Consider the following 22,321-nt stretch of genomic DNA (forward strand, 5'->3'; position numbering starts at 1 on the left):
TTCACTTCTCTATGTGAAGTTTAGTAACAAATCTTGCAGAAATCATAGCTGAAAATGCATGTCATATAATGTCATTTTCCAAAGTACTCAGATCACTTACAAGAGTCTTATTCAGCAGCCAGCCAGACTTCCTTTGGACAAGTTTTTTCTGTGGGCGGCAACACAATGACCCTGAATAAACCACTGGCTATTTTTTTCAGCCTTGAAACAATCTGGGCTAAATAAATCATTTAAGGGCTTTCTTTATAAACTCAAGGCAAAGTAGAGCACAATGTTTAAAAAGATCAGTCAGAATCATCCGATACCACTGGACTTATTAGATAACATGTATGAGATATAAAACTGTAGCTTCAAACCAAAAGATGAACCTGTAGCAAACCTGTGTATTAGAAACTGAGGACATGAGGCATATTCTACAGTTCCAGATAAACTGCATGTTTACACTAATTACTAGTTTCACAGACAGAGCAGCTGAATTGATATGCAGTTGGTGAGAGTTAAGGTGCCCATACACTTATTTTCCCATTCAATTTCCTGCAGATTCGATTCATCTGCTGGTAATTGATTCCCTAAAAAGTCAGATCAATCTAATTTTTATTGATTTTCAGTACTGGAGTAAAGTAGAAATCAATACGTACATGGCCAGCTTAAGGGCCCATTCACACTGGGAATAGCAAAATGCTAGCAAAACCACTAGCGATTTGCTAAGCGTTTTTCCTATGATTTTTCACTGTACTGTAAAGCGATTTTGGAGCGATGACATTTTGTAATTGAAATGCAATCACTCCCAATCACACAAATTTTTTTTTGCATGTACCAGGTTTGCGATTTCAGCAAATCACTAATCGCTGTCGATTGCTACAGTGTGAACACTGACAACACTTTTTCAAGCGCTAGTGATTTACAGACAAGCTGAAATTGCTAATAAAATGCTCCAGTGTGAATGATCCCTTAAAGGACACATCCAAGCTAAATGAAAAAAACAAGATCTACTAACCTGGGGCTTCCTCCAGCCCCTGGCCGCCTGTTGCTCACTGCAGCTCCGCTCCCAACTGGTGTCCCTTCCGTTGCTGATGTATTCTGTGCCTGCGCCGCTCCCATGCCTGGGTGCGTTCTGCGTAGGCGCACTACTTCTGTGTCTGTGCAGAACGCTCCAGACTATGCAAGTGCGATTGCGAATAGCACGGCCACAGGCTCGCACAGGTGCAGAAGATGCCGGCCTAGCGAGGGGGCACGATGAAGCCAGTGTGTGCCCAAACTACTGTATGAGGCATTTGCTATAGAGAGTGTGTTTCTATATGAACGCATGGAAATGCTGCATAAAACTTCCAGCTCTCCATGCTGCTGAATGCAGCACATGAAAAAACACTAAACCTAGGGTGAAGTTAGTATCACACAGCAATAAAACAAATGAAATATATTACCTTTATATAAACAGCTGTTTTTATTTTAGCTACAAATTGCCTTTAAACTGTGCCAGCATCAAAATAAATACACATTTACAATACTAGTCTTCCTGATAGGTAATGTCACAAACAAGGCCATCTAAATATATGTAGATTACACTATGGAAAGGGTTCAGAAGCTATTAGAAGTTATTTTTACACATGCTGTAATCAGTAACTGATGAGATCTGTAGTATTGGAAGCTAAACACACTGACATGTGAAACTACATGACAAGAGCTGATTAACTGGAACCCTGCATGTCTCTGTGCAGAGCTACAGGAATGTGGGCCCCCACAGCAAGTTCACTGCTAATCTTACTGACTGCAAACTCTGAACATGGCAACCAGCAGGAACATACCTGAGGCTTTTCACTAATTGAAATAATGTTTAGTGAACAGTGTCATCCAGAAAAGCAAAAGCAGGTCTCACCGCACAGAAGTAGGACTAAGATCATGGTTGAGTTTAATCTCATTCTGGGAAGATTAAATGTCTTGCGATTGTGGTTAAGGGATGAGAATGTACAGTCTGATAGGATAGCAGCCAGGAGAAAAAAAATGAATGTACCAAACTGTAGCATGCAGTATTTTATTTATAAGACACTGGCATAAATGAGCAACAGCAACAATGGAGTTAGTTTTATCTCCTAGCCCAGCCTTTCTCAACCCTTCTACCCTGGAGGAACCCTGCAAATAGCTTTTGGATCTCAAGGAACCCCTGCAAACAATTTTTTGATCTCGAGGAACCCCTGCATTTATTTTGCAGGAGGCATGGTCTTTAAAAGTATGTGTGGCTGTTTATTTCACTACCCTTATTACACTGCCACTCATTATACTGCCTCCTAAGCCGCTAATTTAGTGCTTCTTGTTACAGTACCCCCTATTATAGTGAGCTCCATTATACATCCCCACGATGGGGGAAAATGCCAAGGAACCCCTGCAGAGTACTCAAGGAACCCTGGGGTTCCAGGGAACCCTGGTTGAGAAAGCCTGTCCTAGCTCTTTGCTCCACTGGAAAGCACATTTATGCAGTTTGGTGAAAAACTCTTTACCGTTATTTAACATGATGAAGCTACCCACAAGCAACCTAATTTAAAGGGAAAACAAAGTGAAATATATATGAAGGCTAACATTTGTTTCCTTAAAAAAAAATCCATATTGCCTGGCTGTCCTGCTGATTAACTGCGATCAGTGACAAACGGGGGATGGTGTGGATGACAAGTGGCGGAAGTACCGGAGGACGGGTGATGACAAAAACGTAATGTATGCGCAAAAACAGTGCAGTAAACGCATCCGCTCAGGACGCGAGTTCACACTGGACATTGAGTTTTTGTCGTCACCCTGTCTGCTCACCCTTCTGCCATTTTTTCTCGTTTTCCACACTGTCCCCGCTCACTCGGAGACCAGGAAGCATTGGGTTTTCCTGTTAGTTTGTGTAAGAAAAAAAAAACAGTGATTCCTACCTAGCAAAAGGGAGGATTTCTCATTGGTCCACAGGAAACTATGAGAATTCTCTGTTGCAGGAGGATTTACATTAGTTCTTTTGCAAACCAACAGGAAGCCCTATACCTCCTAGTCAGCAGGACGAGTGGGGACAGGTCAAACTGGGACGGCAGCTGCAAATTTGTACACGACAGGTAGCGATTTTTGTGCAGCAGGAAGACTAGTGGGAACGGACACTGTCTGTTCCCATAGGCTTGTATTGCTTCTGATTTGTGAATACAGTCTGCATTTTGCATTGTGTCAGTGGAAAAATGCAGCAGGTCGGTATTTTGCATCTGCAGTCCGGCAGGTGCGTTGTGCATTTGTACTCAGCTTGACAAAGTAAATGCATCCTATTAATAACATTTACCGTTTGTTTTGTGTTTAACTGAGTCTTGTTAAATGTAGTGTTTTTAGCTGAAGTGTAAATGGGCTGAAATACTTTTAGCCATAGACCCTGAACAAGCATGCAGATCTGAGGTTTCAATTCAGGTGTACCATACAAGAAAAAAAAAAAAAAAGATGGACATAAATTTGCTTACCTAAGGCCCAGTTCACACTTGCGTTAAAGTGGCAAACGGATCCGTTTTCACTCCATTTGCCTTCCACTGACCCCCCCCCCCCCCCCCGACCTTTTCGATTATCATCTAAGAACGCTCAGTTTCTTCACTAGTGTGAAATGTTCCGTTTTCTTATTGCCCCCATAGCAGCGTACGAGAAATAACGGCGCAGGAGACTTGGGCGCAGGATACAGCCGGTATATAGCCGATCCTGCTAAATACTATTCCCCCTCCAGGCCGCCATGGATGGTGGGGAATGAAATAATTCGGCTTCCAGCAATTGCTGAAAGCCGAATTATTGTGTTTTAAAAGTAACTTCAGCTCCGTCTTCTGACGGCGCCAAAGTTACTCCCTGTGCACTGCTAGAGCCATAATTCCTATTATGGCCTATGGTGGCGCCGGCTGCCTCCAAATCTCCAGCACTGGATTCACAGTGTTTGCCATAGCAGTGCTTCAGTTTCTGTTACCGTTCCTCTGGGCTCAGCTGTTCAGAAAAATTGCTACAGGAGGAAACTTGAGGTCCATTCAGCGGATCGTGCAGAACGGATCCATTTTAACGGACAGATGTTAACCCCCTTGCCGGTTATCCCGAGCTCAGCTCGGGGTAACCTGCGCAGGAGGATTTCTCAGGCCCCGCTGGGCCGATTTCTATCAAATAAAAAGCAGCACACGCAGCCGGCACTTTGCCAGCCGCGTGTGCTACCTGATCGCCGCCGCAGCGCGGCGATCCACCACGTGCAGCGGCGAAAGAGGGTCCCCCCCAGCCGCCCGAGCCCAGCGCAGCCGGAACAAACAGTTCCGGCCAGCGCTAAGGGCTGGATCGGAGGCAGCAGACGTCAGGACGTCGGCTGACGTCCATGACGTCACTCCGCTCGTCGCCATGGCGACGAGGAAAGCGAAACAAGGAAGGCCGCTCATTGCGGCCTTCCTTGTTACTTTTGATCGCCGGAGGCGATCGAAAGTGCGGATCCGGAGCGCCCTCTAGTGGGCTTTCATGCAGCCAACTTTTAGTTGGCTGCATGAAAGTTTTTTTTTTATTTAAAAAAAACCCTCCCGCAGCCTCCCTGGCGATTTTAATAGAACTCCAGGGAGGTTAAAGATAACCCAAGGTGGGTTCTAAAAATGTGAATTAGCACACAGAGGCTGGGTCTGCATATACTGCCCAGCGTCTGTTGCTATACTGATCCCCCCCACAGGCCCCCCTGTGCTCTGCCTCCCATAAATCATACACCAAGATGTCGACGTGCAGCCGGCTGTTTACCTTCCATCTGTCACTCTCGCCGCACCCCCGCCTCCACCATAGCGCCGGACCAGAGCTATGGAGGAGGCGGGGGAGCGGCGAGAGTGAGCGGATCGCTCAAGACCAGTCTCATCACCCGAACGACAGTCTGTACACACGCCCGATTTGGCATGCGGACGACTGAACGGCGGGACCTTCAAACGACCCGTCGTTCGGAAAAATCCGACGTGTGTATGGGCCTTAACATTGAATCCATTTGCATCCGTTCTGATCCATTCCCTTCTTCATCATCCTTTTAAGAAAAATAAACAATGACTACTGTTGACCTTTTGATTTGGTATCTGGGCCACAAACTTGAAATAAGCAATAACAAAACATACAAATTAAAACGCAGGAAATTGTTAGAAATTGCAACCTGCATCGAGAATAAAAAAGTGTGAAAGGAAAACCTTAAAGGGGGCACTACAACGAAAAACTGTAAAATGTAAAATATGTGCAAACATATACAAACAAGAAGTACATTTTTTCCAGAGTAAAATGAGCCATAAATTACTTTTCTCCTATGTTGCTGTCACTTACAGTAGGTAGTAGAAATCTGACAAAAGTGACAGGTTTTGGACTAGTCCATCTCTTTATAGGGGATTCTCAGGGATATATTTGTTTTCAAAAGCACTTAGTGAATGGCAGTTGCTCTGTCCAACTGCCCAAAAACTGTGTAGGGAGCAGGGAGGCTGGCCAGCATCATTGTTTAAATCCTTTTTAGGGAAGATCTTTATAAAGAATAAAAGCCTTGCTGAGAATCCCCTATGAAGAGATGGGCTAGTCCAAAACCTGTGATTTCTACTGCCTACTGTAAGTGACAGCAACATAGGAGAAAAGTAATTTATGGCTCATTGTACTCTGAAAAAACGGTACTTTTTATTTGTGTATGTTAGCACATATTTTAAATTTGACAGTTTTTTGCTGTAGTGCCCCTTTAATTATGCCATTTGTATAAAAGTATTAGTAAAAATGGGTTTTAATTTTGGAGTATTATGAAATTGAGGCTTTACACCACTGATTGTGGTTCAGTTAAAGTATGTAATGTGTTACCACTTCACCAGCTATTAAGTAGGAAAATGGCTATTTGCTTACACTTACTGGGCTTAAAAATAAGCAGAGAACAAAAAAAAGTTACAAATACAAAGCCCTTGATACATTCAACATGATTTTTTTTTAGCTCCCAAGCTTAATTGGCACTAGATAATTACAATGGTATTGCCTAATAATTGAGGTACTATACAAAAGTGTAACCTATGGTACAACACATAATTGAGCTGCCCCCGCTGATCTGCCAGGGAATGTAATTATGTTAAGACACACCTTTTTCACATCTTTGTATGGAGGAGAAATATGTTAGGAACAAAATACATTCTAAACAAAGAGTACAATAATAAATACAGGCATCTCAGCTCATCAGCCACAAACTTCATTCACTGTGATAAAATGTACAGAAGGGCAAAGCATAATGGCACCGCAAGACACCAAAGTCACAGGAAACAGGCTGTTCAATAGGAAAAAAGCCATCCAATGATGAAGCTCCGGATCAGTTGGGTGTGAACTGAAGCCAAAAGAATATTGGTGAAGTCTATTTACTGATATACCTTACTGATGCCTAGGGCTCATTCACATTACAGAGCACAAACACGAACGCAATTTCGTGCATGCGTTGCCATCGCACATAATACACGTTGTGGTGCGCTACAGCGCAGACATCGGCCGCCGTACCCATTGGGAAACGTGTGCGTTCAAGTGTTCCCAGAACCTTTACATCGTAACACATGGGAACGCACACCAGTAGTGTCAATGGCAACATGAAAGTCTATGGACTTTCATTTTGCCATGTGGATCGTTCACTATGTGCATTGCGTCAAAACTGACAGTGCAGCACATAGTGTGAATGACCCCTTACCCCATCTTCACTCTACAATGCAAACCCCTTCCTTATGCCTAGCCCCAACCTCCCCACGATGTACAATCCTTCCTGATACCTATTCAAAACCACCTATCCATAACTGGAAAATGTCTCTTCCCCTATCCTCTCCTCAATCATCCCTCACTCTAACTGATTATCACTTTCTGTTGTCTTCATCGGCACCTACGCTTGGACACTTAAAGTGAACCTAAAGCCACGGGAAAAAATGAGATGAACTCACCTGGGGCTTCCCTCAGCCCCCTGCAGCCGATCGGTGCCCTCACAGCTCCGCTCCAATGCTTCTGCACCTGCCAGCGAACACTTCCGGTTTGGCCGTCACCGGCCGACAGGTATGGGAACACGAGTGATTAATCGCGTTCCCAGCCTGTATATCGCCCCCTATGCTGCTATTGCGGCCTCCCCTATTGCCCCTTATGCTGCTATTGCGGCCAGGAGGCCACAATACCAGCATAGGGGGCGATATACAGGCTGGGAACGCGAGCAATCACTCGCGTTCCCATGCCTGTCGGCCGGTGACGGCCAAACCGGAAGTGTTCGCCGGCGGGTGCAGAAGCATCGGAGAAGAGCTGCGAGGGCACCGATCGGCTGCAGGGGGCTGAGGGAAGCCCCAGGTGAGTTCATCTCATTTTTCTTCCGTGGCTTTAGGTTCACTTTAAGTTATTTGTATAGCCCAGGGGTCAGCAACCCGCGGCTCCAGAGCCGCATGCGGCTCTTTTTCACCTTTGCCGCAGCTCCTAGGCCGCGGCTCCGGTAGTGTGTGGCTGCGGCGCGTGTGTGATGTGTGCTGTCACTGGCCAGCAGCCTATCAGAGAGGCCGCCGGACCGGTGCAGTGCAGGGCGGCCATTTTCCCGTAGCCCTGCAGTGTAATGCAGGCAGGACGTGACGTCGGGAAGGACGAGGATCGTGGGAGTTGCACGCCACAAGGAGGTCGGGACCAGAGGTCGGGACAGGAGGTCTTCTGACTAGGTGAGTAAATGGGTTTTTCTTTTCATGCTTTCTTCTGCTGAAGGATTGTGCATATTGGGGTCAGATCTGCTGAAGGATTGTGCATATTGGGGTCAGATCTGCTGAAGGATTGTGCATATTGGGGTCAGATCTGCTGAAGGATTGTGCATATCGGGGTCAGATCTGCTGAAGGATTGTGCATATTGGGGTCAGATCTGCTGAAGGATTGTGCATATCGGGGTCAGATCTGCTGAAGGATTGTGCATATCGGGGTCAGATCTGCTGAAGGATTGTGCATATTGGGGTCAGATCTGCTGAAGGATTGTGCATATCGGGGTCAGATCTGCTGAAGGATTGTGCATATTGGGGTCAGATCTGCTGAAGGATTGTGCATATTGGGGTCAGATCTGCTGAAGGATTGTGCATATCGGGGTCAGATCTGCTGAAGGATTGTGCATATTGGGGTCAGATCTGCTGAAGGATTGTGCATATCGGGGTCAGATCTGCTGAAGGATTGTGCATATTGGGGTCAGATCTGCTGAAGGATTGTGCATATTGGGGTCAGATCTGCTGAAGGATTGTGCATATTGGGGTCAGATCTGCTGAAGGATTGTGCATATTGGGGTCAGATCTGCTGAAGGATTGTGCATATTGGGGTCAGATCTGCTGAAGGATTGTGCATATTGGGGTCAGATCTGCTGAAGGATTGTGCATATTGGGGTCAGATCTGCTGAAGGATTGTGCATATTGGGGTCAGATCTGCTGAAGGATTGTGCATATTGGGGTCAGATCTGCTGAAGGATTGTGCATATTGGGGTCAGATCTGCTGAAAGATTGTGCATATCGGGGTCAGATCTGCTAACGATTTGTGCATATTGGGGTCAGATCTGCTGAAAGATTGTGCATATCGGGGTCATATCTCCTAACGATTTGTGCATATTGGGGTCATATCTGCTAGCGATTTGTGCATATCGGGGTCATATCTGCTAACGATTTGTGCAGTGTTAGATTTGTTTTATAATGGTTTTGCGGCTCCCAGTTTTTTTTCACTTTTCGGAAACGGGTCCAAGTGGCTCTTTATGTCTTAAAGGTTGCAGACCCTTGGTATAGCCAAAGGTCTGATATTGGCTATACATTTGTAACTATTGTGTATTGCTGTATTTTATAGTGCTGACAACTTCCATATGGTTTTACAGAGTCCTTAGTCCCCTCACTGTTCACTAATCAAGGAAACTGTAGTGCACGAAGGGAACCCATGCAGACTTTACAACCACACACACACGCATTTTATCTAGATAGTACCCTGGCCTAGGTTTGAACTTAGGATCCCAGGGTTTTAGCAGAAATTAACCACCCTGGCGTTCTATTAAGATCGCCAGGGCGGCTGCGGGAGGGTTTTTTTTAAATAAAAAAAAAACTATTTCATGCAGCCAACTGAAAGTTGGCTGCATGAAAGCCCACTAGAGGGCGCTCCGGAGGCGTTCTTCCGATCGCCTCCGGCGCCCAGAATAAACAAGGAAGGCCGCGATGAGCGGCCTTCCTTGTTTTGCTTACATCGTCGCCATAGCGACGAGCGGAGTGACGTCATGGACGTCAGCCGACGTCCTGACGTCAGCCGCCTCCGATCCAGCCCTTAGCGCTGGCCGGAACTTTTTGTTCCGACTACGCTGGGCTCAGGCGGCTGGGGGGACCCTCTTTCGCCGCTGCTCGCGGCGGATCGCCGCAGAGCGGCGGCGATCAGGCAGCACACGCGGTTGGCAAAGTGCCGGCTGCGTGTGCTGCTCTTTATTTGATGAAAATCGGCCCAGCAGGGCCTGAGCGGCAGCCTCCGGCGGTGATGGACGAGCTGAGTTCGTCCATACCGCCCGGCTGGTTAAATTATCCATGTGTTTTTTTTGTGTGAAAGAAAACCAGAGTGCCCAGACAACAACCCCATGAACACAAAGGGATTATTATCATTGTGCTATGGAACTAATCAGGTGTACCCGACCTTAAAGCGGACCCGAACTCAGAACTTTGTCTCAGGGCTGTGGAGTCGGAGCAATTTTGGGTACCTGGAGTCGGTGGTTTCATGAACTAAGGAGTCAGAGTCAGGAGTCTCATGATTTTTGTACAAAATCCATAGCTCTGGTAAGTATTATCCTGAGGAGTCGGAGCACTTTTGGGTACCTGGAGTCAGAGTTGGAGTCGGTGGTTTCATAAACTTGTCGGAGTTGGATGATTTTTGTACCGACTCCGCAGACCTGCTTTCTCTCTGCTCTAAAAGATACAGAACCGCTTAATTACCTTTAAAGAAAAAAACATTTCTTTGTTACAGCTGAATACAAATCCTGCAATAAATCTGTAGTGAGTCTACTTCCTGCTTTCATAAAAGCAGACATAGGGTTAACAGCCTGTGTTTACAAATTAGCAGCTCTGCCATGGCAGAGGAGATTCCTGAGTGGACACAGCTGAAGAGATCAAATTACAGTGGTGATTAGTCAAATATGAGGGGGGATTTAAACAGACTAAACTCTCTAAATACATACAGGTTGCATTTCTCTATGTTTTCCTTGTGTCCTGTGCAAAAGATCAGCTCCAGTTTAAGCTAACATCAAAGCTTGATGGTAATCACCTCATCTGTGCTTATCTGACTGCACTAATGTTTATAGTTGGCCTAGCCTGACTGTGTCAATCTGAAAATGGAATTTCCCAGTGGCAGGGAGGCCTGCTGGCCCAAGAACAGGTGCAGAGACTGCCAAATCTTCTATTATGACACAGGCTGCAAATCACTGAACAAAGTACATCACCAGGAAAGGGAATCTTGTGCTATTGTTAGTTTTCTGTAGTCAGCCAATGCTGGATCTTGCAGAAAAAATCTTTAAGGAGCCCATACACCTAACGATTTTCCCGCCGATATACAGCAGATTCAATCACTGTGATCGAATCTGCTGTGAAATCGTTGCGCAAACGTCAACGATTCATTTCCGTCCAAAATCAATCGTTCCCGTCGATTCCAGTCAAGCCGTCCGAGCGGAAGCTTTTGCTCAATCGCCGGCAAGTCGCTAGTGCGTCGATAGCGGCGTTCGAATGCCCGACGAACCGACGCAATACAGCGGCAATACAATGCCTGCTCGGGGTTGGCACGAGTCCGCCCGGGCCCCGCTATCTCTTCTCCGCTGGGCTCCAGGGGCTGCAGCTTCACTGAACTTCCTGTCCCGGCAGGATGTTTAAACTGTAGAGTGCCCTGGGGGGGGGGGGGGGGGCACACCACAGATTTTGATCGGTTTCATGCTGAAATCTGATCAGAGATGGATCTATCTGTTGGTCGAATCTGATGGCAAATCGACCAGTGTATGGCCACCTTTACAAATGTAGGTCACAAAAAGAAGGCCTTTAATTGTTGGGTATACGTCTATTCATTAGTACTTCTTTAGTTTTGCTAGTAGTATTCTACTATTACAGATGAATGGGTATAAAAACCGCCCCCTATAACAGCAAGCCACTGAAGGTTTTTCAAACATGGTTGCAGCTATATGGTCAGTTACAGCAGGGGTCCCCAACCTTTTCCGGCCCGGGGACCACTTTCTGACCAAATTTCTCTCCAGGGCCCAGCGGGGGTGGGACAATGTTGTGCGCATCGGGTTACCGGGGGGGGGGGGGGGGGCATAGCTAGCACAGTTGCCCCAGTATAGGGTGTTTACTTGCCTCAGTATGGCTAGTACAGTTGCCCCAGTATAGCGCCCAGTAAAGCTAATATAGTGCCCAGTATAGGTAGGTAGTGCCCCAGTATAGCGCCCCAGTATAGGTAGTATAGTGCCCCAGTATAGGTAGTATTAGTGCCCCAGTATAGGTAGTATAGTGCCCCAGTATAGCTAGTATAGTGCCCCAGTATAGCTAGTATAGTGCCCCAGTATAGTTAGTATGCCCCAGTATAGCTAGTATAGAGCCCCAGTACAGCTAGTATGCCCCAATATAGCTAGTATAGTGCCCCAGTATAGCTAGTATAGTGCCCCAGTATAGTGCCCCAATATAGCTAGTATAGTGCCCAGTACGGCTAGTATAGTGCCCAGTACGGCTAGTATAGTGCCCAGTACGGCTAGTATAGTGCCCAAGTATAGCTAGCATTGGGCCCCAGTATAGCTAGCATTGTGCCCCAGTATAGTAGCCCCCGCCCACACCCCTCCCCCCGCGGCCGCCGCTGCAGTTACCTTTGCTGGCAGGCGGTCTCTTTACATTCCTCTCTCTCTCTCGCCGGAGTGTGAGTCACAGCAGCGCACCCCGCGGCAGCTGTGATGGAGAGAGAAGCAGCAGGTAAGAGAGAGCAGTTCCCATAGTAACGGCGCGCCGCTACAGGAAGCCGCTCTCTCCTGCTTTCTCCCTCTCTATCACAGCAGCCGCAGGGTGCGCTGCTGTGACTCACACGCTGGCAAGAGAGAGAGAAGGAGAATGTAAGAGACCAAGCGGCCGCCAAAGGTAACAGCAGCGGCGGCCGCGGAGGGGGCAGGCAAGAGGACAGTCCCGCAGCCCAACTGAAAACATCCTGCGGACCACCAGTAGGCCGCGGACCACAGGTTGGGGATCCCCGAGTTACAGGACCTGCACCTCAACACACAATGAACTTTTCTTTCTGAAGTCTCCCCCAAAGCAGTCATTTACCTGCAATTGCTTGTTGATCCTCCACACCTCAGTGTTTTGTCTACAGTTATCTTCAACCATGCTTTAAGGCTAGTAACACACCAGGACGTTGCGTTTAGGGGACGTTATAGGGCACATAACGTGCCCCTAACGGAACGCCTGGTGCTCTCTGGTGTGGACGTCGGAGTGAGCCGCGTTGTGCAGCTCACTCTGGCGTCCGTGATGCGTACTCTTGGTCGCATGCGGCATCACGTGGTCCCGCCCGGCCAATCGCCGCACAGAGAGGCCGCTCCAGGAAGTAAACACTGCATGTCACTGAGTGCAGTGAATATAAATTAGTCATGTGCCCGGCCGCTCTCCCCTCCTCCCCAACATGACTGAGCATGTGCAAACAGTCTAACGCGGCTTAGCCGCGGAGAACGCACAGCATGCAGCACTTTGCTGCGTTACAATGTGACGCAACGTGGGCAGTGTGAACACTAACGTGCGCCTGTAACGTCCCTGTGTGCACGAAGCCTAAACCTTGAACACTCATGATCTACTGACCTACACTTTCACTATGTTTTTCATTCTCACTGAACCACTTAGCGTGTTTTCGAAAGCTTGAGCCATTATTTACTTCACTCATCCAAGCAGAATTTGCATAAAATACCTTCAGTAACTTCAATCTGCTTCCACTATGGTGCAACATTCAGGTTACGTATGTGGCGTGCAGAGGGAAGGGATCATGTACTGAAATCAGACTGCCACCCAAACTGCTGGCAATAAGTGCCGAACAGACATGTTGCTTGGGTATAGCCGAGCAGCCTGTCGTGTCTCTATGGAAAAGAGAGGTGGGTCGATGAACAGCTACCTTGACTGAGTTCTATCAAACTTGAAAGCATGGTTTTAGATGGGGTTTTAGGGTATAGGGGAAAACAAAATGTTGCCTTTTCTCACTGAAATTGTTAGTAGAGAAAACGTGGCAAGCAAAGACTGCAATACAGTCTACTCAACCCCTGGACACCTGCTCTTTACGTATGGTACCAATGATGCAATTTCTGGGTGCACCGCAGCCACACTTGTACATGAAGAGGAGTTGCAACCCGGACCTTCCAGAGGGTCGCCGGCAAGCAGAAGCAGTGTTGAGGATGATATGGGATGCCTCTACAGGACCCAGGCTTTCCTCTTCTTTGGCAAGTAGGTTTTCTTACCCAAGGTTCGCTTAGGGTTCTCTTTAAGTTCTGTCTCTATCCCTCACTGGAGAGATTTTCTCTCACGGTGTTCCTCAGATCTTCATGAAGCTTTGTTGCTTGAATATAAAAACTTGGGGTGTCGGGGCAGAAAAGGTGGGTCAGGAATAAAAGCTTGTCTGGAATCCAATTTTTCCTCACTTATCAAAAAGTGTGTGCGAGCGTGTCTGCGAGCGTGTGTGCTGAAAAATGAAAATCTTTTTTCTGGATTTGGGTCCTAAAGACTCAGTCTAAGGAATTCAGAGACCCTGCTTGAAATTTACCTTGACAGCACAAGACCCGGAAATCACCAGAGCACATGGATTGTCCATGAAGTAATCCATGAAGCAATCGAAACCCAAGAGTGTGGAATTATTGCCTGTGTGTGTGTTTTGGCTCTGTAGGGGCAAACACTTGGGGAACGCTGCTGAACCCGTCATATACAAGCAATTCTTAGTACACTGCATTGTACTCAAAGTAACACTATTTGTTTTTTCTTTCTCAACAGAGTATTTATTGTAAAATGCGTTTGTTTCGTCTTCCAGGCATTTTGGTATGACAAACTACTTATGTCTCAGCTTGCTCTCTGCTTTGTGGAATGTGTACAGCCTGCATACAAAACCACTTGCAAAATATTCTTTTCTCTGTCTTATGTTAAATAGCTCAAGAGGAATTTAAACACACTAAACTAAAAATTATAGGTATGTGCAGAGAAAATATGCTGTCTGTTCAAAGTCAAGGCCGGTACACACCTATCAAGGCCGGTAAACACGCTAAATTAGAGTACATTTAGCCAATAAAACAGGGAAACAGTCCTTCACCTTGCTTCTATTCACTGTATTGCGTTGTGAGCCTGACTGCAATTTGTACTTGTGCTCAATTTTAGGTTTAGTTGTGCCCAGCCTCCCTTTTGGGCACTCCAGAGGAGAGGTTTGTAACTCCTTCACTTGATTGCTATTTTCAGCAGCAGTAAGCTTAAAGAGAATCTGTATTGTTAAAAATCGCACAAAAGTAAACATACCAGTGTGTTAGGGGACATCTCCTATTACCTTCTGTCACAATTTCGCCGCTCCCCGCCGCATAAAAAGTAGTCAAAAACGGTTTTAAAAAGTTTGTTTATAAACAAACAAAATGGCCACCAAAACAGGAAGTAGATTGATGTACAATATGTCCACACATAGAAAATACATCCATACACAAGCAGGCTGTATACGGCTTTCCTTTTGAATCTCAAAAGATCATTTGTGTGTTTACCTTCTGTCCCCTTCTTCTCTCATGCACTGAACATTACAGGCTTCCTGCAGACAGCTCTGCCTGTGCCTGTGTTTGTAATTCCTCAGTATGTGTCAGCCAGCTACTTTCACAGCCTAAAGGTCCGTACACACGCCGGACTTTAGGCAACGACGGGTCCGTCGTTGCCTCCCGCTGGGTGGGCGTGCCAGCGACAGTCCGGCGTGTGTACGCTCTGTCGTCAGACTGATACGGCTGTTTCAGACTGATACGGCTGTTTGAGCGATCCGCCCGGCGGATCGCTCAGAAACAGCCGTATCAGTCTGACGACAGAGCGTACACACGCTCCCAGTGTTCAATTTCAGCCCATTTGAGTTTGACAACCCTGGATAAGATTAAAAAAAAAATGAGATCTGCAAAACTAATCACAAATTATTTTAATCTTAAAGCTTAAAGAAAGTCTAGGTTTGGAAAATAAATTGTCTATGGGGTATTTCATGCTGCTTTGTAGATTTGCTCAGCTCTGACCCTTTGAACATTTCAGATTTTTCCTGCTATGAGGAATGTTTGTCAGTAGCCCACACAAGCTTTATGACCTCTTATTAATTAGTATAGTGATTATTATCCTGCAAAGTGCTTTATAGCACTAGTTTAACAACCATAACGGTGAAAGACAAAATAAAAGAAAGGGGAGAACTGCCAAGTTCTAAATAGGACGGGTACTCTACATACACATTTACCTCATCGTGCTATATGTCACTTTAAGTACACACTTTAGGTGCACCTCTGTCTGCATTCAAATTGATACAAGCACGGTGGCATAGTGGTTAGCGCTCTTGTCTTGCAAGCGCTGGGTCCCAGGTTTGAATCCCAGCCAGGTCACCATCTGCAAGGCGTTTGTATGTTCTCCCCATGTGTACGTGGGTTTCCTCCGGTTTCCTCCCACATCCCAAAAACATACAGATAAGTTAATTGGCTTCCCCCCAAAAAAAACAATTGCCCTAGACCATACATGCAGTACACGATACACACATATGACTATGGTAGGGACTAGATTGGGAGCCCCTCTGAGGGACAGTTAGTGACAAGACAACAATATACTCTGTACAGCGCTGCGTAATGTCGGCGCTATATAAATACTTAAATAAATAATACAAATGTTATTTTGATTGGTCTACTTCCCAATTTAAGATACAATTGACATAATCTCAAAATTATTAACATTTAATTAATCATCTTTAATGAGCACCCCTGGCTACATATTTAACTGTGTAATGCCAATATATTTTTATGGCCACTTCTTGATTACACTAGGACTGATCTAAGTCTCAGGTGTAGAAAAGCAATGATTGGAAGCTTGAATTTTTTGCCACTTTTTTTCTTTGGGTTGACATGCTGAAATGACACACAGCACTTAAGATGGAAAATGCTGTGAATCATCCCTGTTTTCTAAATAGCACTTACATCATCACTTGGAGAACAGCTGCCATGCAGGCAAAAAGACAGCATAAATCAGCTATTGGGTAAAAAGCAACAGAGAAAGCCTACTGTGTCAAGTATGCCTGCTATTACTTCAAGATGCAGAACATGCCAAAAGTCCTTGAAGTAATGGACTGCTTCAAGGAGAGAGCACAAGAGGGTCAGAGGTGCCCATAGCAACTAAACTGTGACAATGATTTAAGAAATTCACAATATTAAGTCCATCCTCCAGTGTCAAACTACATCCCATTTTGACCGGTGGATATGGAGGACTGATAAATGTTTCCACAAAGTCTGCAGCAGTTACATCTGCATGATTCAGCTCCCGTGACAGTGTTCCCATAGTCAGAGTGAAGCCTCCTGCTAATCAGTTTGTGTATGAGGTTAGATAGTTCTCTAAAGGACAACCCAAGGTCTCTGGGAAGATTTCTGTCCAAGTTGCTTACACCTCTGTGATGATGGGCTGTAGTGCTTTTTAGCAGAAAAACTGTAGAATTATAACAGGACTCACTTGATTATGTGTTTTATCTGTATAGAAGAGGATTTCTCCCTCATATTGTAGTATTCATGTTTCCATTAATGGATCTAGCATTGCACTCTGTCGGAAGAATGTTACCAGCACTCCTGTTTCTTTGTATAATCGGATGATCAAAATATATGGGAGCATCTGACATTTTTCCTTATGTATGCATAGACACTATGAAACACTTATGACCACTACACTCTGTGACCCAACCATACCCACTATAGCAGTCATTCATAATTTATAACATGCTTTTGTGACATTCTTGGAAAGGTGTGTGGTAGACTTTGGTGGCCTAGCATGGTGGCATAGTGGTTAGCGCTCTCGCCTTGCAGCTCTGGGTCCCTGGTTCCAGTCCCAGCCAGGTCAACATCTGCAAGGAGTTTGTATGTTCTCCGTGTGTCTGTGTGGGTTTTTCTCCAGGCACCCCGGTTTCCTCCCACATCCCAAAACATATGGATAGGTTAAATGGCTCCCCCCTAAATTGGTCCTAGATTGCAACACATACACACAGACATAGGACTATGGTAGGGAATTAGTGAGCTCCTCTGAGGAACAGTTAGTGACAAAATGATACACTCTGTACAGCGCTGCGGAAGATGTTGGCGCTATATAGCAGGGCTGTGGAGTCGGAGTCGTAGCAATTTTGGGTGCCTGGAGTCTGAGTCGGGAAAAAATGCACCGCCTCCGCCTCCTAATGAATTTAAACTGTAATTAAAATAGAAAATATGATAAAATGTTCTATTTCTCAGATAATAATCATCATAAATCATTTATATATACAGTAATAGCCGTGCTTAGTCCACAAAAATGAAATAAACTAATCAAAATTAGTTACTTGTGCTGCGTCAATAAAGCAGTCCCTGTATTTTTAAAGTCAGATATACACATCTGATTGTGACTGTATATATGATGTGTACACAGGAACCTCTTATAGATACGAAATAACATTATGCTGTAAGTATAAAGCCTGATGTGTAGCCGTGTCACTAATGGTCAATGAGATGGAAATAATTCTGCGTTGATTCTGATTTATGCAAATGTATGCACTCTTTGCTCATGAAATCAAATAATTTGATATGTTGTTAAAATTTGGTTTGAGGACTACGAATTAAAGGGTACCTGAGATGGATGAAAAAAGTTTTATACATACCTGGGGCTTCCTCCAGCCAGGGCCGGATTTCTACTTATTGGTGCCCTAGGCCAACTTTTAACAACCGCGCCCCCCCCCCCCCCCCCCACACACACACACACACACAATATATTACGCTACTGCCTCCCATGCCTGCTGCCACGATGCCCATATGCATTGATTTTCCTGGGAGATTTGAACAAAGTTATCTAATCTGCAGGGTATTCATTTCTAAAATGATTCCTTTTAGATTCCATAATAAAATATTGATCAAATCAGATGAAAGATTTAGATTAATTGGCCTGGTGTTGCAGTTGATCCACGGCCAAAAGCCTTGCACTGCACTGAACAGTGTAATGCTGCAGTTCAATCTTTTTTCAATTGATGTTCTGCTGGAATATATTGAAAATCTTTGTATTGTGTGTGGTAGGAATCGATTCCACTCTGATTCGATTTTGATCAGAGCAAAATCGTTTGCTTTGCCACATTGCAGGCTCATATGTGAGGTCGGCGTGAATTCTTGCTTCCTCCTGTGTCTGGCAGCTTTTTGAATAGGTATGTTAGTACATGCATCAGTGTCATGTGGTACAGGCGCTCCAGCAGCAATAAAGAAATATGCTGGACACAGGAGGAGGCGAGGAGTCACACTGGTTGAGACAGGTGTGCTGCTTACACACACAACCGGCTTGGGGGCAGAGGACACATGCACTTGGAGGGAAGACTGGCTAGGGGCAGCATGGTGGCGTAGTGGTTAGCGCTTTCGCCTTGCAGCGCTGGGTCCCCAGGTTCAAATCCCAGCTAGGTCAACATCTGCAAGGAGTTTGTATGTTCTCCCCGTGTCTGTGTGGGTTTCCTCCGGGCACTCCGGTTTCCTCCCATATCTAACAAACATACAAATAGGTTAATCGGCTTCCCCCTAAAAATTGGCTCTAGACTACGATACATACACTACACGATATACACATAGACATATGGCTAAGGTAGGGATTAGATTGTGAGCTCCTCTGAGGGACAGTTAAGTGACAAGATAATATATACTCTGTACAGTGCTGCGTAAGATGTTGGTGCTATATAAATACTAAATAATAATAATAGGGGGTCCGTTGGTCGTTGACGATACCATCGCGCACCTAATCGAGCTCTGTGGGCACAAATTTTTACACCTTGGAGGATTGGTGGTTTTAGCAAGAAATCAATGGAAACATTCAATTGGGTGACCATGCTTGCTGTGGCATCAATCTCAGCCAGATTCGATCACTATGATCGAATCGGCTGGATATTGATGCCAAAAATCAAATAATGTATATGGGCACCCTCAATCATATAGGCTGTCAGCTGACAGACAGAGCATTCAGCAAGCAGCAACCCCCATCCCCTGAAAGACAGCTTATCTAAATTGCATCTGAGTGCAGACAGGCATTGTTTGTTTGTCCTCCCAGGTCCCTCCGTCCCCATTACACTCACCACAGCTGGGAATGGGATGTCTGTGCTAAAACTCCAAATGGTGGAAGGAGTCGGATCCGAGGGAAGGAATAAAGTTTACACGTCTCCCGGCAGTTCCTGCAGTAGAAGAACTTACTTGTGAGACGCACCCGGGAGACAGAGGAGGCGGGCGGCAGAGCTTGGGCCAGCGAGGAACACAGAGCCGTGCCCTGCAAGATATCTCTGTGCTGCTGCTCTCATCCTCCATCAACCCCCGCGATGCGGAATGAAGATCGGATTCGGCAAGCGCACACTATGGAGGACAGTCAGCTGAGCTGCAGCCAGGCAAGTAGGCAACATGTGTAAGTTGCCCGACCTGTTGCTGTGTGTTAGCTCGCTGGCTGCCTCCAAGCTCTGGGCATGATCTCTGCCTGGCCCCTGTGCCCCGCCGGGATATTTTATCCCCCGCCGGTTGCACCCACATGTCGGGTCCCATGCCAGACCACCGTCCAGCCTGCCCGCGGCTATCTGCAAACTTCAAACAGCGTGGCTGCGGGCGGACTGGGTCTGTCTGCTGTCACAGCAGATGCAGAGTATGTTCAGTGGTGGAGGATGAGAGCGCACAATACAGCTGGCGGGCAGGGGGCATTAATGATAGCGCGGTCGGACGCTTTGATCTGCTTGTGTTCCGTCACACTTTATAGCCACTCTGCCGCCCTAAACAACACTGGCGCCCTAGGCCGTAGCCTAGGTTGGCCTTGCCAGCAATCTGGCCCTGCCTCCAGCCCCCTTCAGGCTAATCGGTCCCTCGCTGTCCTCTTCCGCCACCTGGATCTTCTGCTATGAGCCTCGGTAATTCAGCCAGTCAGCGCTGTCCGGCCACGTGCTGCTCCTACAGCCAGGAGCATTCTGCACCTGCGCAATAGTGCTGCGCAGGTGTAGTACGCTCCCGGTGGCGGAGTGTGTGCATGCAATCTAAGCAAGACTGGCTCAAGTACCTGGATTTATAGCAGAAGATCCAGGTGTGGAGGACAGTGAGGGACTGATTAGCCTGAAGGGGGCTGGAGGCAGCCCCAGGTATGTATACAATTAATTTCATCTGTCTCAATTTTACTTTATTACACAGTAGTACTGTACTCTACATATATGCACACCCCATAGAGCTGCAGGGAATCCACTGAGAATGTTGTGCACATTGAACACAGAGGTGTTATCTATCACCCATAAACCTGGTTTAGATTGTGCATGAAGAATGTGTAATAGAGGAAGAATAGCCTCATTCTCCTGCAGAGTACCTGCACATCACTCTTACATGTACCCACAGGCACATTGCCTAGGGTCTGATCAATGTTCAGATTGTGCATGAAGAATGTGTAATAGAGGAAGAATCTCCCTATTCCCCTGCATAGTACCTGCACATCATTCTTACATGTACCCACAGTTACATTACCTAGGGCCTGATGGATGTTCTTTGTTCCGGTCTGTACCTTTTTCAAGTACTCTTAACAAGGACTAGTATTAATCTAGGACTAAAGGGAATAAATATGGCAGTCTACGTATCCTTCTCACTTCAGTTGTCTTTTAAAATTCCTAAGCGTTGGCAGTTAAGAGACGAATTTCATGTTACATATTTTCAATCAACAAGATTGTAATATGCAAATTAGAGGAGTCTGAGTCGGTGGAACCCTAAACTGAGGAGTCAGAGTCAGTGGATTTTTGTACCAACTCCACAGCCCTGCTATATTATAAATACTAAATAATAATAGACTTTATCGGTATTGATTGACTTGAAGAACTGAGGGCATCTATGCAAATCACGTCTTGAAAACCCAACTAAAATAGCAGTGAAAAAAAAAAAATTAGCCTTGCATACAGTGCTTAACATTGTTAAATTTACACTGCAACAATCATCTTCCAATAAAATGCAAACTATCCTTCCTGACGTTTTAAAGTCGTACAATAAGCATAGTAAGGTTGTTTGGTTTATTTGGAGGCTGCATTTGATGCCCAACATTTTTTAAAATATAATCAGCAATTAAGTGCTGAGATCAATTATGGTCTTTTAGTTGGCCATACATTAAAATACATGGCCAATCTGACCAAAGATCAGGGTGAAGAGATCATTTTGCTAAACTAAACCACTAAAATTTAAACAGATTTAAAGAGAAACTTCTTTGGCTTACCACAGCTTTGTAGCAATCTAGGCAGTAAAGCGATATTCAGTCTTCAGTTCCCCACCACTACTGTCCATGCCCAATAAAAAAAAAAAAAAAAAAAAAAAAAGAACGGCCTTACTTGATCTAATTTTGATTAAGACTGATTGAGCGAGGCCCCGTTTTCAAATTTTTTTTTTTTTTTTTTTTTAAATATTTAGAATGTCTAATGGATTAGAAAGTGTACTACCATGTACGGTAGCCATCTGTAGGCTAATCGGCCCTCACTGCTGGACAAAGCACTACTTATAGCTGCACCTTCATGCACCTCAGCCATGAGAGAAATGTGTAAATACCCTCCGGATAAACACTCTGCTTGGTAAGCATCGTCACTTCTGTGCTGCACCATAAAAGTTAAACTATATTCTCCAAACACCTCACAGATCACCCAGCAACTTCACAAAAGCCCAATAAAAGTGAAACATATTCCAACACACACATCAGAGGGCAGGCATGCTTCCCCAGAGAGAGGTTGGCTGCAGATGTTATTTTATTCCTCAGACCATTTTGTTCAGCTGCAGAGCTCCCAGCCGACAATTCAAAAAGCTAAATAGCCCTTGTCTAATGGTTATGTCAGTCATACACAGAAACAGAGCAGCTCATTATCATGGTAAATCGTGCTGTTTAATGCCATTGGTTCTGCTGATCATTTGATGCATGTTATAGAGCTAGACAACGCATTAAGTAATGGTGAAAGGAATCAACAAGCAAAACATTTCCCTCCATTCTGAACCCCACCCCCACATCAACTACAAAAGCGATGATCACTGCACACCTGCGCACACATGCCACAATAACAATCTGAAATAATACCATCAAAAGACACAAAGAAAACACATCCTGGTATT

General features: G+C 45.6%; 1 protein-coding gene across 1 annotated transcript in view; it reads right to left on the bottom strand.

Moving 5' to 3' along the window:
- PLXNB2 (plexin B2) overlaps positions 1-22,321 on the bottom strand; it is a 324,368-nt gene that overhangs the window by 168,189 nt on the left and 133,858 nt on the right. The gene's annotated exons all lie outside the window — the stretch shown is intronic.

This window comes from Hyperolius riggenbachi, chromosome 3, assembly GCF_040937935.1.
Source record: "Hyperolius riggenbachi isolate aHypRig1 chromosome 3, aHypRig1.pri, whole genome shotgun sequence".
NCBI classification, from domain to species: domain Eukaryota; kingdom Metazoa; phylum Chordata; class Amphibia; order Anura; family Hyperoliidae; genus Hyperolius; species Hyperolius riggenbachi.